Raw genomic sequence first — 17,332 nt, forward strand, 5'->3', positions numbered from 1 at the left:
CCTGTGTTTTTTAGAAGATTTACTGGGATGTATGATGTTCCTTCGTTGAGAGGTTGATGTGTTGCATGGGGATTATATTTTAGTTTTCCAGTGGTCATATCGAAACCTTCGTCGTATTCGACAAGTATTTAGGAATATTGTGTTTTGTAGAGTGGATTTTTATATTTACATGCTAATTCTGTTTCATGATATATTTGGAAGCGTTTTGATTTATTTTCTTTTTTGTGAATGTTCCTGAATTTGATATTGGTGTGTCTTATTTGACTAGGGTTGACATTGTCAAATGGGATGGATTCAAGGAAACATTTTTCATGGAATTTAATCATCCGAGCGTGGATTTTTGCTACTTGAAATGTTGTACAAGTGTTTTCGGGAAACCAAACAATTGTTGCTTGTGTTCTTGTTGTAGGGTCACAATAGCCTTGGTCATTTTTGCAAGGTAGTCTGATTCCTTGAAAAATTATAGTGTTATCTTTTAAATCTCGTGTGAGTTGTATCTTTTTGAGTTATATTTTCCAGTCAAAAAACATTATTTCTTGATATCCTTTATTTTTCGTATCTGCTTTGCAGTTTGAAGGATTATTTTTTCCAATATGTGGTATCCAGTGTTTGTCGTGAATATCATAATTTAGTCGTCCGTGTGCACTGTTCTATTGATATCTTTCGTCTAGTTTAATATGTCTTTGATATTTTTCATGTTCTGTTTGATGTACAGAGTCTGTGAAGACTTGGAAGTTTACGAGTTTTCTGTTTGAATTTTTATTTTTAGTCAAGTTTAGTCTGAGTAGTTCGTTTTTACAATCTTCGGGACTTAGATGTAAGAGTCTTTCTATATTACTTTGGTAGAATGATTCGTGATCAAGTCGGTTTTTCTTTCCATGTGAAACTTGTGAACAATGTACTTTCTTTTCGGAAAATGTTGCTGTAAATATATAGCCTGTGAGTGTTGTCGCTCGGACTTTTGAGTATAATGTTGCTGTTATGTTTGTGGTTTCTATGGCTTGTGGTCCTGATTCGCATTATGTTACTTGGCTTGTAGCATATTTGTGTAGCGTTTTTTGTTCATTTTCTTCACAATCGTAGTGTGTTACTAACAAATCCTGAGGTCATGTGCAAAGATATGGATTTGTATTTTGCTCGGAAAAAATTAGAAAAAGGAGGTGTTGTAAAGTAAGTACTTTTAGAATATACATGTGTATGATAATCCTGAGTATGGGTTATAAAAGTTAACATATCCAATTGTGTTTTTGGTATATCTGTCGTATTTATATATAATTTCAGTTGTTATAAATGGAGGAGGTAGTGATTGAGCTGTTATATTCGGTGGGCTTAGGGGAAAAGGGTGTTGAACAATAATATTTAGTCTGACTGTGATTTCAAACTTTAACTGAAGACTATTTTGTTGAAGTATCTGAATATTGTGTTCTTGAATATCTTGAATATATAGTGTTCTTCATTTGTCAATGACTATTCTTGGTATCTAGCGTCAAGGTTGGTGGGGAAATTAAGGGGGAAAAGTGTAGGCGATTTTGGACTTATAGATGGTATTGATGGAAGTGAAAGTGTTTCTGGCAGGGATGATAGTGTTGTATCAGAAAAAAAATCTATTGGTTCATTTACAAATTTGGTTCGCCTTGAGTATATGAGTGTGTTGTCCAATATGGTGGTCTTTCGGTGGTTTTTGGGGGGTTAAAAGGATTATCTCGGATTTGTTCTGATATTGGAGTTCAACCTAGATAGTCTGATGGAATATTTGAAAAGCCATGTTGTGAAGCAAGTGTGGGAGTTTCTGGTAGTGTACTGCCTGAAAGTTCTGAGGTAGCTGGTGTTGGTGATTGGGGTAAGTTAAAAAGAGCTCTGGGGGTTTGAATATTTCTATTTCTTCTTGGATGTATAATTTGTCTATTTATATCAAGTGTATTTTGATTTTGGCTAAAATGTCTTACTCTATTAAGATCTTGTTGTAAGGTGGGATATAAATTATATGTTGGTGCGCTTAAAGATGCTTGGCGATTAACTGGTTCTAATGGTTCAGATAATCGTGCATGTCGTTCCTCAAAAGTGTATGGATTGTCTTGAAAAGAAATCCGTGTTGATGGTTGGGGGTTTTGGGTAGTTGTAGGTATTGTCGGGTTTTCTTGGGATAATGTCGGTGAGGACTGATTCTATGATTGTTGGTTAGCAATTTTTGAAAGTATTTTGATTGGGGTAGATTGGGGTATTTCAAAATGAACTCTGGGGGTTTGAAAATTTGTATTTCTTCGCGGATGTATCTCAAATGTTTTTTGATTTTGGCTAATGTGTCTGACTCGATTGAGGTCTTGTTGCAAGGTGGGATATAAGTTATATGATGGTTCACTTAAAGATGCTTGTCGATGAACTGGTTCTAGTGGTTCCGATAAGCGTGCGTGTCGTTCTTCAAAAGTGTATGGGTTGTCATGAAAAGAAATGCGTGTTGATGGTTGGGGACTATTTGTAGTTTTAGGTGTTATTGGACTGTCTTGGGATGTTGTTGGTGGGGGCTGGTTCGGTGGTGGTTGATTAGCAATTTTGAAAAGGTTTTTGAGTGTTTTAATTTATTTTTATTTTAATTTATGGAAAATTTATGTTTATTATGATATTCTTCAGTAAAAAGTATCAAAAGAATAGTTGCTAAAGCAAATGTGACTAATGCTTTTTTTAAACACTTGCAAATTGTCATGATTAGGGATTTTAAACATGTGAGAAAATTTATGAATAAAAGAAAAATATCTTTTCGACTAAAAATGGTTCGTATCATTTAAATAGATTTTATGTTTTCGTACCTGTAGGTGTGGTCAAGAGTTTGGGAAAGTTGGAGATATATTTCAAATAGAGAATAGAAAGTTAAAAAAAAGATTGCAAAAAATTATAGAAAGGATTATTAGGGATTCAAAAGTTTCAATAAAAAAAATAGCAAAAATTTTAATAGAGCAAAAAATTTTGTGAAAAGGTTTGAAAGTTTTGTTTTAAGTTATCGACTGTTATAGAAAGAAGCATTCAAGAAATGATCTGATCGTCGAATATTTTTTAAACTTTCGAGGCGAAATTCAAGTGTGGTCGGATTATTTATTGATTGTTTGACAAGTGGGGTGAGTTTTGTCAAAAAACGTTGAGGGTGTCTTTTTATGTTATTCAGGAGGTCTTCATAGTTTTGTTTTTATTTGTTGTGTAATTGGGGGTATCTTTGAAATATTTGTACTATAGGCCAAATATTTCAAAGACACCTTTTTTGCTTTAGGCTAATTTGCTATTTTTGGTTGGAGGGTTTTTGAGGTCTGAATTGGGAAACTATTGTTGATTTTTGAATAATTTGATAGGGGAGGGTTGTAATATTGAAGTAGTGTTTATTTTAGTTGTCAATTCTTAGCAAGTTGCTTATTTTTGACCTGGAGGTTGTAAAATTATAGTTATAGATATGCCTGGAGATTGATATTTGTCGGCTAATGAGTTTGTGTTAGAGATAAAAAGGTGACAACTTGAACGATTTCTATTGGCTGAGTTTGAACTAGAATTTTTTGAGTTTATCTTCAGCATGTTATTCCGGAAATGTGAAAGTTTAAAGTGATGAAAAAGAAGATTGACGTTAATCAAAATTAAAGTTGTTTTTGAAGTTCAACTTTCTTTAATAATTTAGATTGTGGGATGAATGTCTTGTAGTTTTTTCGTGGTTGACTTCTAAGTCGTGATGATTCTCTATGTTTGGATTTTTGTTGTTGATCCTGTGGTAAGATTTTTTCTGTCATTTTTCTATTTTTTCTTTCTTTTTGAGATTTTTTTGGTTCTGGTGTGTTTGATATTTGAGGGTTTGCGTTTTGCTGTTGGATTTCACCACCATCACCACCACCACCATTGTTTTGATTTTGTTCCGTTTGTGGATTGTTCTGAACGATGTGTAAACCTGTGAAGGAATATAATTGAGTTATTTCGCGGAGTGCGTATTCTTTTGGATAATAAGGTAACAGGTTGTTACGGTGTTGAACGAGTTCTTTTTTACTGAAGTCAGTAAGTTTGTATGTTACTTCAGTAGGTTTATCAATTATTTGGTAGGGTCCTTTTCGAACTGGTTGTAATTTTTTGGAGGTTCCTTTTTGTGTATTGAAATTAGGAAACAAATGTTCCAATTTTTAAATCTGTGGCTGGCATGAAGCGTGAATTAATTTGGTTGTTTATTTTTTGCATTATAACAATTTCTTTGTTACTTTTTGGTAGATTTCATTATGTTTTTAATCTCTTTTTAAAATCCATTCGGTATGTGTACCGGAAGCTAATTTTAAAATTTGTGGATGATGAAAGTGGTCTTCATCATGTGTATGTAATGGTAGACTATAACAAATTGAATCTTCATTTGGTTGATAATATCCTTGCGTATTTTTCTGGGCATTTACTGTAAACATAATTGGTTTTCGTGGCTTTTGATTAAAAACCATTTCGTATGGTGACACTCCTAGAGTTGTTGTGATTTGTGATTTGTAAGATAAGGGGAATAATTTTACATCTGCTGACCATTCAGTATATCGTATATCATTTTCATTAATGATACATCGAAGATATTCTTGTAGTGAACGGTTCATACCTTCGACTAATCCATTTGTCCATGGTGCATGAGATGTACGTGGTTTATACTTGATATATATAGGTGGCATAATTTGATGATTTCATTATTTATAAATTCTGTGCCGTTATCTGTAACTAGTATTTCGGGTAGTCCGAATTTAGCTATCCAATGTTCGTAAAGTGTTGTGTATGCCTAATAAGCATTACAATGTGGTACTGGGTTGAGTGCTACGTAGTGCGTAAATGCATCAACAATGACCATAATATAAAAATTGCCTTCGGAGGATGGTGAAATTGGTCCTTTTGTGTCAAATGATTGGACTTTGGACTTTGTCCTTTAAAATCTTGTTTCGGTGCTATTTGTTTTCGATTTGGATAAGGTTTATTTAATTGACATATTAGGCAATCGTTGCATAAGACTTTAATCCAAATTGATGCATTTGGGAAGTAAAAATTTTGTGAAAAATTTGAATATGTCTTTTCTGATCCTGAGTGTCCTTTTGTATTTTGTGTGTGTGAGATGTTGAATGCTATCAACATCATACTGAGGGGAAGACAGGGTACTTTAAAATCAGTTGTTTGATATTCTACAAGATCTGTGCTTTCATTTGTAGTTGTATTATTAAATTTTCTTAAGTATCGGAGGAGTGTTTTATTTCCTAATATTGTTGCATCAGCTTTTGCTGGCTTTTTTTTATATTTGTGCCATGATTTGAGTTGTCTAATAACAGGGTCAAAATTTTGGTATTTTTGTAATAATTGTTGTGTAAATGTTTTTGTTGGTGGTAAAAAAATATTTTCGACTTCTAATTTTGATAGATGAATTGTTTCAAGTGGGTCGTGAAGGTCAAAAACTTGATTTACTTTGTAATTTAAATCATTTGTCGGTGGTCCTGATAAATTTATCATGTCAGTTAAATTTTCTTTTTCTATTAATGGGAAAGAATCCTTTTTGTGTGGTTGTTGTTTCATTGTCTTTTGTTGGGTATTATTTTTTTATCCAATATGAATATGGAATTGGTTTAAATGTGGTTGTAACTAATAAATCAACTTCATAGTGATTGTTTTTGACAATCTAAATAAAGTGGGAAATGTTGTAAATTTTTTGTTTGTGATTAATCTATATCGGTTTTTACTGCATATTTGCATTCTAATCGTGGTGATATTCCATTTTTTGCAAGATAAAATTTAATATTTTGTGGTATTTCAACTGTAGTTTTTCGTGTAAGTAGTTCAGGTTGTGTATTTCTACTTAGTGTATCTGGTAATGCAAGACTTTTTCCTGCTGTCCAAACTATATGTAAGTTTGGGAATTTCATTAGAATTAATTGAAATCTGTAAACTCTATGGTTTGGATTTGATTTTTATGTAAAAAGGAATATAATTGGTTTGTGATCTGTAAAAAGAACTGTTGGATGTTTTGATCCAAGTATCAGAAATTCATATTCTCTAAGTGTGTATATTATAGCTGTGCATTCTCTCATAAAAGTAGAGAGTCGTAGTTCGGCTTGTAAAAATAAGCGAGAGTTTGCTGAAATAAGATTCAGTTTATTTGTTTCACTGTGTGATTGTAGTAATGCTGCGCCGATGCCAAAATTCGACGCATCGCACATTGCGTAGAATTGTTGATTTGGATCTGGGATTGTATTTGATATTTGTTCTGTTAGTATTTTTTTTAGTTTCTTCAAATCGTGTTTGATGTTTGGTAGTCAATTCAAAGTTATTTTGCTGTCTGAGGATGTTATAGAAAGGTCTTAAGTAGAATTGCATTTTGTATACATATTTATATAGGAAATTTAGCATTCCAAGGTATTCTTGGATTTTCTTTTTATTTGTGGTGGTTGAAGTTTTTGAATTGCATCTATGCATGATTTTAATGGAATTATAGTGTTTCTTTCAATAATGTGTCCAAGAAACTTTACGCGTGTTAAAAAAAATGTGATTTGTCTGGGGCTGCTTTCATGTTTTCATTTTTAAGTATTTGATGATACTGTTCCAAATTATAAACATTTCATCTTTAGTTTGTGATTGCAAGAAACATCGTCTAAGTATGTGATTGCATTTTTCTTGAGTATAAGTGGTCTAAAAATTGTACTCATAAAAGCTGAAAAAACTGCTGGTCCTATGGATATTCCATAGAATAATCTATTAAATTCGTATTGTTGATTTCCAATAACGAATTGTGTTAACCGTCGTGATTGTTCATCTAATGACATTTGGTTGTATGCGCTATTCATATTTGCGGTTGCGAAATATTTAACATTTATTTTTGTTAGAATTACTTGAATGGGTTCAATAGGCCAACTGCATTTAGATTCGTCAATTAGTGAATTGAGATAGCTAGCATCTAGAACAATTTTTAGTGATTCTCCTTTAGCTAGGATGATAACTGGGTTAATAAAAGTGTTGCCTTTTGGTTGTTCTTCTTTATTTACTGGAGATATAATTTCATATTGTTCTAAAATGTCAAGTAGTCTGTTTACTTTATCACGTATTGTTACTTTGCTTGCTCTTTGTTTTTTGAAAATTCCGTCATGTTTTAAAGGTAAATGTAGTGGTGAACTAATTTTTCCAACATCTTATTTTGATGTTGCATAAACTGTTGGGTATTTTAATAATAGTTTGGCTAATTTGTCGAATTCGTTTTGTTCTATTTGAGAATGTTGAACATTAAACATTATTAAAAAATTTTGTTGTTCTTCTGTATAATGTGATAATTTAAACGTTGGTTTAAAATATGGTGTTTTTGTGAAATATTATGTGTTTCTTTTTTCGTTGCTTATTATATTGTTTATTGATAATTCTTTATCAAGAATTGTTGATTGGCATATGTCTAGTAAATGTAATATATTATTGACTCGATATGCTACTTCGTTTGTGGGTAAAGTTGTGGCATTTGTTTCACAGTATCCTAAAAGTCCTAGAGGTAATGTTATCTGGTATGGTGAATTGTTATATACATGTAATGACACAATATCGGAGTTTGAATGTTTCATGTATTTTATGGATAAAATTGTTATTCGAAAAATTTATGAATGGGTTTAATTCAAGGTCTGACATAAAGAGATGTTGTTTGTTTTGGTTTTTATCATACTGGTGAACTTGTTTGATTGAAAAGTTATATACATTTCCTGATAGTGGTTTCAGGTATTTTCGTTCTTGATTATATACAGGGTAAACTTTGGAGAAAAATGGTGGTTGCTTGTTTAATCTTTGAAACAATGTTAAGGATGTATTTTTCATTCTTGTGTACTTGTCTTTTATATTAAGTTTACTATTTAAGATGTTTATTGTGGGAAATAATTAGTTATAAACGGTATGCAAATGATATTGTGTTTAATGTCTGTTATGTGGAATGTTTGTTTAGATGGTTTGTTTAAGATTTTGTTTTGTTCCATTGTTTTAGTGGGAACAAGAAAAAGTTGGTTTTTTCCATGATTTGTTAATGTTGAGCCTTGTGCTGTGGCTAATTTGCTGGCTGTCTTAATAAGTTTTAGGGCTGGATGTAGTGTTTTGATTTCATTCCAAGTGGGGATATTAATAAAATTTGATTCTCCTCCTGAGTCGATTAAAAATTGTATTTCAAGATCTAGTGGTTGAAATTCTTTACCTTTTGGAATTTCTAAGAGAAATAGAATTGTCCAAATTTTTTCTCTTGGATGTTTTTTTTTGTATATTTTGATAAATTTGGTTTGTACTTGAGCTTTGTACTTCGTCTTTTTCAGGTTTAATTACAGTGTTAATTTCATTTACTTCTTGTTCAACTGGTACATTATTACTAATAGTTCTAGTGTAGTAATTTTGAAGGAGTTCCAATTGATTTTCATAAATGTGTGAAGTGAAGGGTTGTTCATGTATAATAGGTTCGTAATCATTTTCAACTGTGATCATATCAACTGAGATGGTATTATTTGTATCACTTTCGTGGTCTGTTGATTCACAATTAATGTGATTTAATTGTAATTCAGTACTTTCTATATCATCGATACCAGGGGGGGTCTGAAGTTGTTTCTTCAGTTGTTTGTACCTGATAAATTTGTCTTCGATGTTTTGGTGTGTTGCTTCTATTTTTGTGCTGGGAATCGGAGTAGCGATTATTATTTCTATGAGGAGATTGTGAATAATTTCTTTGTTGATTGTTATAGTTTGGATTCCTATTCTGTGAATTATTTCGTGATCTATTATGGTAGTTGTTGTTATTTGTTCGTTAATAATTTGATCTGTTTTATGAATTCTTTCTTGATCTATTGTTTTGGTAAGTTTGATTTCGATTATTTGAATAACTTCTATTCCTATTATTTAAATAGTTTCTATTTCTATTGAATGATGAGTTTCGTGTTCTATCGTTTGAATAGTGTCTATTCCTAGAATTTGAATGGGAACTGGTTTCAAACGAATATTCTCTTCTGTTTGAATTTGATGTGAATATGTGTTTCTATACTGATTATTTTGACTATTTGATCGACTATATCTATTTTGTGAGAAATTTCGTGAAATTCTTTGTTCTGCTGATCTACCTCTATAACTTGAGTTATAAGGTGATTGGTTTCTTGAATAATTGGAATAATTTGGAAGTGGTTTACAGAGCTGTTATAACTATGTATATTTTTGTTTGGTAAATTTTGGTCTTTTTTATGTATTGATAGAATGATATATTTGGTTCTTTGTACTTTTGTGGTTTGTTCTGGTTATCTTGTTGCTTTTGTCTACATTCGGCAATAATGTGCCCGTATCTTCGGCAATAATTGCACCATTTTTTGAAAGTTGGTTTACTTTTGAAATTTGGATTTTTCTCATATATGTTTAAAATTTCAGTTATTTTTTCAGTTAGATCTACAACTGAATCTTGTATGTTGTTTATATGTGTAGTTTTTGTTTCGATTCTATTGACATATTGTAGTTTAAGATTTTCTGTTTCTTCGAGTTTCATTGTGATTTCTGCTTGTTCTAGTTTATCAACTAGTTTTCTAAAATCTAAATTTGGTTCTCGAATTGAGGAGGGATTTTATAATCATGAGTGTTAAGTGAATTTGCTTTTCGAACTTGTGTTTCAATTCTAACTGCCAATTGTTTAATTGTTTCGTTTGGTAGTCTGCGAATTTCCTTATATAAAAATTTTTGATGTTGTTTATTCTTTTCAGAATCAAATTTTTTTGAAAATTCTTTCTTGTGTGAATCTTTTCCAATCTGTTTTTATGTCTATAGATAAAACTGAAAACCACTTTTGAGCTGCGCCATCAAGTGTTGTTTGTATTAACGCTGTGCGTCTATTATCCAATTTTGGAGAAATGTCGTATTAATTGGTTCAGGTCCTTTATTTAAAACTAAGTTTGCTGTGACTGCATTTAAGTAATCTTCTACAGAATATTCAGGGTCTGTGTCTGTAATTACCATCAATGGTTTATTTGATGTTATTGATGATCCACCCATTAGGTATGGATTCATTGTCATTTGTAGTGATTCTGCGGCATTTGCATTTGTGAAAAATTTGTAAATTGATTTTTTGTTATTTCATGTTGTTGCAAATAATATGGTAGTGGTATTTCATTTTGCATTTGCGTTGGTTGGTAATAGTCTGTATTAACTGGGTTTTGTGAGAAAAAAATTATTTTTTTGAGGTGCGTGATTTGGTCTAGGTTGTCGCATATGTTGTTCTGGTGTATATGGTTCAAAAAAATCTGGTTGATTTACGTGATAAGAGTGGAGTCTTTGGTTTTGAAAATTTTGTTGATGGTTTTGGTCATAAAAATTGTCATCATCCGATGAAAAATAATTAGGTGTATAATAAGGTGTTTTGTGTTTATTTTGGTTATGCTGTTTACTGTGTTTAGTCTGTTGAAACAATGGGTAATTTTCACTCGCGTCTTTTGGAATTCGTAGATTATCGTTAAAGTTACTGAGTTTAATGTTGGTTGTTGGAAATTTTGTCGTTGTAAAATAAATGGTTTTGCGGGTTTGTACGAGGAGGTTTAGATGTTTGTGATTTATTTACACAGTTATAATTGTGTTCTGCGAAATTACTTCTGGTGAATGTTCTTTGTTTTTGTGTTGGTTTCGTCATTGGTCTATATGTTTGGTTATCCATATGAGAATATTTTGGAGCAAACGAGGGTTTAACCGTGGATTGCAATGTTGCTTGTGGTAATGTTTGATTTTTAGGTTTGGGCGTTGTAAGATTTGGATTTATTGGTGAAATACTTTGCTGTGTAGTTGTTACTATTGTTTCAACTATTTCTTCATTTATAAAATGTGATGGTGTTTGAATATCCTGTTGTGTAAGATTTCTAGTTCCATTCAAATTTTCCTGTTGTACAAGAATTGAATTTAAGCTATTATTTTGTCTTCTATCGGGTAAAAATGAATTATAATTTAAAGGTGTTGCATCTATTGTAAGTGGAAATACTTTAACATAGTCTTTATGAATAGAAAATGTACTGATTGCTTGACTTGAGATGTCTATTGGGATGTTCAGGAATAATGGATGAGACCAATCAGGGTCCCAAATATATTCTGATTGTTCGGCAATGACAGTGTCATCATTGGTACTTTAGGGTCTAACATTTTTTCTTGCTTGTGCAATTAAATCAATATTATGTGTGAAATAGTCAGTTATGAACCATGCTAAGATTTTTTGTAAACCGTGTTTAAAATTTTGTGAAATTTCATTGCTTGAAAAATTTTCACGGGTTGTGTTTAAAAATGCTGAGAATGCGGCAATTTCATTTCTTACATTCGTGTGTCTTGATGTTTGAACTGGTGACGTGCTTTCGGTTTCTGTTTTTTCTAGTATAGATAAGCAACTATATATCAGTGCAAAAACATCGTTAGTAAATATTGAATTTGCTCTCTGTGAATTTTGGTGTTGTATGTTTTTAATGTATTCTGCGAATACTTTTGAAAATTCTATGTCGACGTCGTCTGTTTGAATAACATGTTTACCAAAAAATTTACTTGCTGTGCTAAGTTCTCTGGTGTAAACTCCATATTGTTGTGTTGGGTTAAATATTCCTTTTAAATAGTGATCGACAATTTGTCTTTTGATTTTTGTCTCTGGGAATTCTGCTTCACATGGTCTGATTCCTTGTTTGAATAGATTTGCGATTCAATTATTGCAAAATTGTATTTGTCCTCTATTTTCAGTGAGTGAATTGATGAGAAATGGGAAAACAGAGTTTTCGTCATGATTTTTGTCCATTGGACTCTGACTCATTTTTTCGTTTTATGACTGTTAGTGCGTAATGTTCGATTTGTCTGATTGGTTGATTCCAATTTTATAAACGTACTGGTTTAATTTTTGTATATCTTTTTTATTCTTCTTTTTCCTTGTTTTGATGAATGTGATGTGGCTTCTGAATCGCAAAAATATAATTGATCGTGAACTGGGTAGTTTTTGTTTACTGTTTCTTTTAGTTTGCAAAGTGCATCTAAATTACTAACTTCTGATTCGGAGACTGCGTTTCTTCGCTTTGAAAATCTTTTCCGTGTAATTTGTGTTTGTTTACTTTTACTTATAATTTTTCCTTTTATTGTTTGTCGTTTTCTTCGGATATATCCAATCGTTTGTTTGTGCGGTGTGATTACGAGCTCGTATGTTTCGTTTTTTATTTCGCAATTGTGTAGTACGATTGTTTGTTTATTTCCTAAATTGTTCAGTGACATAAGGTTTAGGGTGAAGGATGCAAGGTTGTTTTTAGTGATTTTAATATCCTAGACTGTTAGTCCTTACGACTTTTTGGTTAGCCTAACTTGAGTCTTTTTATTCAGAGTTGAAGAGAAAACTATATATCGATTCCGGAGAATGATTGTTACTTTCTCGTGGCTATTCTAAGTTAAGGTGTTAACTTACTTAATCTTACTTAGGGGTAATGATTGTGTTCAAGGGTTGGAGAATAGTAATTCGATCCACAAGGTTCAGGTATAATTATAACACAAATAGTTCGTTAGGTACTATTTTAAACTTACTAAGATTTAAAATTTAGCCTGGGTCAGGTAAGAGGGGGGATCAAGTGAAGGATGAATAACCGAAGTTCTTCACTGTTTAACTTAATTAGAATGGTTAAATTGATTTGAAAAATTACTATTAGTCCTGGGTCTTTGAGAGCGTTGGGTAGTGAATCGACGTTTGAGGTCGTTGGAAACTTTATTAACCGGGTGGAGGAGAACAAAATTGTTCTATTTGATCCAAGGATAAGCCTTGATGACCAGGATATAAATTTTGATGGTATAGAATGGATTAAATTTAATTATTTAATGGAGATCCAAGGAAAGCCTTGATGATCTACTTTAAGATTGAATAAGTTGAAGTCAAATAAAGGTAAAAATTAGGATAGGCATCTAGAAATAATTTAAGTTTAATTGATAGAAAGGTTTAGTTTTGTATGATATTAGTGGTTTTATGATTGCTGTTATGTTTACGTGATGAAGAGGGAGATGACAGGATGATTTGTGTATACTATTAATTTATCATCATGTTAACTAATTTTTATTTTTATTTTCAATAAATGTATTTTTCGTATATCTTTTTGAATCTTACTGCAGTTTTGGAGGAAACGTTGTGATGGTGTTTGAATATCCTGTTGTGTAACATTTCTAGTTCCATTCAAATTTTCCTGTTGTACAAGAATTGAATTTAAGCTATTATTTTGTCTTCTATCGGGTAAAAATAAATTATAGTTTAAAAGTGTTGCATCTATTGTAAGTGGAAATACTTTAACATAGTCTTTATGAATAGAAAATGTACTGATTGCTTGACTTGAGATGTCTATTGGGATGTTCAGGAATAATGGATGAGACCAATCAGTGTCCCAAATATATTCTGATTGTTCGGCAATGACAGTGTCATCATTGGTACTTTAGGGTCTAAAATTTTTCTTGCTTGTGCAATTAAATCAATATTATGTGTGAAATAGTCAGTAATGAACCATGCTAAGATTTTTTGTAAACCGTGCTTAAAATTTTGTGAAATTTCATTGCTTGAAAAATTTTCACGGGTTTAAAAATGCTGAGAATGCGGCAATTTCAATTCTTACATTCATGTGTCTTGATGTTTGAACTGGTGACGTGCTTTCGGTTTCTGTTTTTTCTTATAGATAAGCAAATATATATCAGTGCAAAAACATCGTTAGTAAATATTGAATTTGCTCTCTGTGAATTTTGGTGTTGTATGTTTTTAATGTATTCTGCGAATACTTTTGAAAATTCTATGTCGACGTCGTTTGTTTGAATAACATGTTTACCAAAAAATTTACTTGCTGTTTTAAGTTCTATGGTGTAAACTCCATATTGTTGTGTTAGGTTACATATTCCTTTTAAATAATGATCGACAATTTGTCTTTCGATTTTTGTTTCTGGGAATTCTGCTTCACATGGGCTGATTCCTTGTTCGAATAAATTTGCGATTAGATTATTGCAAAATTGTATTTGTCCTCTATCTTCAGTGAGTGAATTGATGAGAAATGGGAAAACAGAGTTTTCGACTGCATTTTCGTCACTTGGACTCTGACTCATTTTTTCGTTTTATGACTGTTGGTGCGTATTGTTCGATTTGTCTGATTGGTTGATTCCAATTTTATAAACGTACTGATTTATTTTTGTATATCTTTTTTATTCTTCTTTTTCCTTGTTTTGATGAATGTGATGTGGCTTCTGAATCGGAAAAATATAATTGATCGTGAACTGGGTAGTTTTTATTTACTGTTTCCTTTAGTTTGCAAAGTGCATCTAAATTACTAACTTCTGATTCGGAGACTGCGTTTCTTTGCTTTGAAAATCTTTTCCGTGTAATTTGTCTTTGTTTACTTATATTTTTTTTTTTATTGTTTGTCGTTTTGTTCGAATATATCCAATCGTTTGTTTGTGCGGTGTGATTACGGTGTGATTTTTAAGTCCACTCAAAAAAATTTTTTCAATCGCTGACTTTTCAAGTGGGAACTTTCTAGCCATATGCAAAAGGTCATGTTTTTTGTCTATAATTCTGTATGCAATCTTAATAAAAACTGTATGGCAAACATCACCATTCATCAGTTTTTCAGCGTGTCAAGGCCAGGTGCACTCTGGGTTTTCTCAAGCTCAAAATTACTCGGTTAGTTTGTTTTTGGACAACATTTAAAATTTATATCTGAGATTTTTTTTGTATTTTCATTTAAGTTGATCTTCAACTAATCGCTTTTATGTTAGGATTTATTTACATTTTATATTTATTTTTTTAGGTTTCTTGAGACCTCGAAAACAAAAGTAAGATTCAGACAAAAATTACAAAGGGAAAATGTTCGAAACTGTCTGTCCGAAAAAAAAAACTGGGTGTAATTTATCTAAGAATACTCTATGAGTTAGCAACAAACTTAGGTCATTAGCGGAGGGTGATTATAAGTCCACTCAATACCGCTGCCGAATTTTTGGAAAAAAAAATCTTCTTCCGTGCTTTTTTACGAAATTAATTTTTACGAATGTAATTTTTATCATGACCTCTGAGCTGCTATACAATAATTTTGAGAAGGAAAACTTGTTTAGGAAACTCGAAACGTTAGAACGAAGTGCGAACGGCCCTCATTGAACCCGTACAAGTCAACCTGGGAGGCATGTTGAAATAAATCTCCGTTTCAGGCTTAAATTAAATTTTGAATAAAATAAAGTAAAGTTAAGACTTTAAATAAAGTAAGTAAAAATTCACATCTTGCACTTGAAATTGATGAGGAAACAAACAAATCTAACCTGGTTACACATCAGAACAAATGCTAAAACAAAATAAACTGTTTGATGTAGCAGTATTAATAAAGAATGCAGTTGGAATTTCAGCTTTTCCAAAACACAATTCAATTAAAATAAAAAAACGTGCTATAATCAAAAGTGCAATAAAATCCTCGAATAAAACTGATAACTGCCTGTTTTCTTCTTCTTGTTTTTTCGGCCACTTGAAAAAACTCACAGCATCCACTGGTTACTTCGCATTGCTGTTTATTGGGCATATCCACGTCAATTTTCTGTGCTCCGTAGCTCCTCCCTTGTAACACAGGACACATCATCTGATTTTCCATCTCGTCATAGTGACAGAAACTGTACTCGAAGCCAGCGTCGTCTATGAGTGGGAATGAGCACTCTCGGCCCGATACGGCAAAACACTTGCGAGCTTAAAAATGCTAAAGTTGAAACATAACAAGAAAAAGTACGCACCGTACTATACGTTCCTGGAATCTGTTCAGTTTCTACGGGAGGATGTAAAAGAAAAATTAAACAAGCAAATAGTTTTGACTCTGCCAACCACCGGAAAATTTTTTAAAATTTCATCTTCCTCATTGGCTGAAACTTGCTGTGCATCAGCTATCTGCTCAATTACCTCCGAAGGAACTCGTCTTTATATTAAGGTCAGTTTTTTTACAGACCTCTAAAAATCAAAAATTTACATATTTCCTCGGCACAATATGCCGGCGAGTTTTAAAAGTGAATTTTTTAACCATATGATTGTTGCTGTGCAAGTGGCACGAACTGACATGAGCACATTTATTGTTGCATTTTCTTCAAACCATTTTCAAAATTACATATGTTTTTTTTTGCAAATGGAATGATTCTTTAGCAAATAATCATCGAAAACTGAAATAGATTATTGAAACAATCAAGCTAATTGAGAAGTCAAATGAGAGCAAAAAATTTGAACTCTTCAGAGGGTAACTTCTCAAATGGCATAAAAACAAAACTTTTCCCAAATTGCAAAAATTTCAAATTTTAATTCTTATTCGAACGTTTTCTATCGACTTTGATTTCTAAAATTTTGTCAGGAACAAAAATATGTGATTAAGATTTGAAATTCAGTGCTTTCAAACGAATGTTAAGCAACAATTGACCATAAGAGCTTATGCTTTTCGCTTTTGATTATAAAAAATTTTACAATTTGCTTAAGATAAAATGTCCATCAGCATTTGAATTGAAAACTTGACCAATTTTTGTGTATTGTTCACAAAAAAATTATTTGGAAATCTCAAATGCAACTGTTGCAAGAAAATTATGCCATTTAGGAATTAAGCAACAGTTCAAACTACACCCACTAGAATTTCCAAATGATAGCTCAGCTCACTTGACTCAAGCCTAATTTTTCTTGAGACACTTCAAATAATTAGGAAAAGCACATCCTACACAATGGTTTGGTTTATTTCAGTCGTTTCGCGACGTAGCCGGAACCATTATAAAAGATCTTGGGTCTTATGCACTAATCAGCCCAAAATAAGTGTTTTTATATCTTAGTCTGAAGTCAACGTGGTTCAATCTGATTGGTTAGTTAGCCAATCAAATGCAAACATGGTCAGGCATTTCAATTAAATTGTCGAGCCGATAAAGCCATTTTTCTGAACTTTTGAGAGAGTGCTTTGAGAGAATTCGGAAAGCCAATTAAGTCAACTTAAAAAAAAGTCGACAAGTTTTTCGAAACTTTTTGAACATCCGTTACCCCCTTCTCGAGAAAATTCTAGATCAGCCCCTGTTGCAAGGGTCAAAAAGATGGCGATTTACCGACCAATAGAGAGTTTTGGCAATCTCGCAATCTTTTTCTCTGGGTTTTTATTAAACCATTTTAAATGAAAGAGGGTGTCCGAATTAGAGGGGAATACGTGTAAGGCGTGCAAATTGGTTAAGAGTTACCACAGGCGGTCGTGTTGGTACAAGTCCCAGCAGCTGTCATCTCCGAATTCCCATCCACAGCTGTGGCACAGTAGGGGGTGGAGACAGCAGGGAATGAGTCATTGAGGGGATCCACCGAGCAGGTGAAATA

At 32.2% G+C, this 17,332-nt stretch overlaps 1 protein-coding gene across 1 annotated transcript in view; it reads left to right on the top strand.

Annotated features, from left to right (window-relative positions):
- LOC134846828 (PAT complex subunit CCDC47-like) overlaps positions 1–17,332 on the top strand; it is a 495,511-nt gene that overhangs the window by 282,822 nt on the left and 195,357 nt on the right. The window lies entirely within an intron of this gene.

This window comes from Symsagittifera roscoffensis, chromosome 5 (genome assembly GCF_963678635.1).
Source record: "Symsagittifera roscoffensis chromosome 5, txSymRosc1.1, whole genome shotgun sequence".
Taxonomy (NCBI): domain Eukaryota; kingdom Metazoa; phylum Xenacoelomorpha; order Acoela; family Convolutidae; genus Symsagittifera; species Symsagittifera roscoffensis.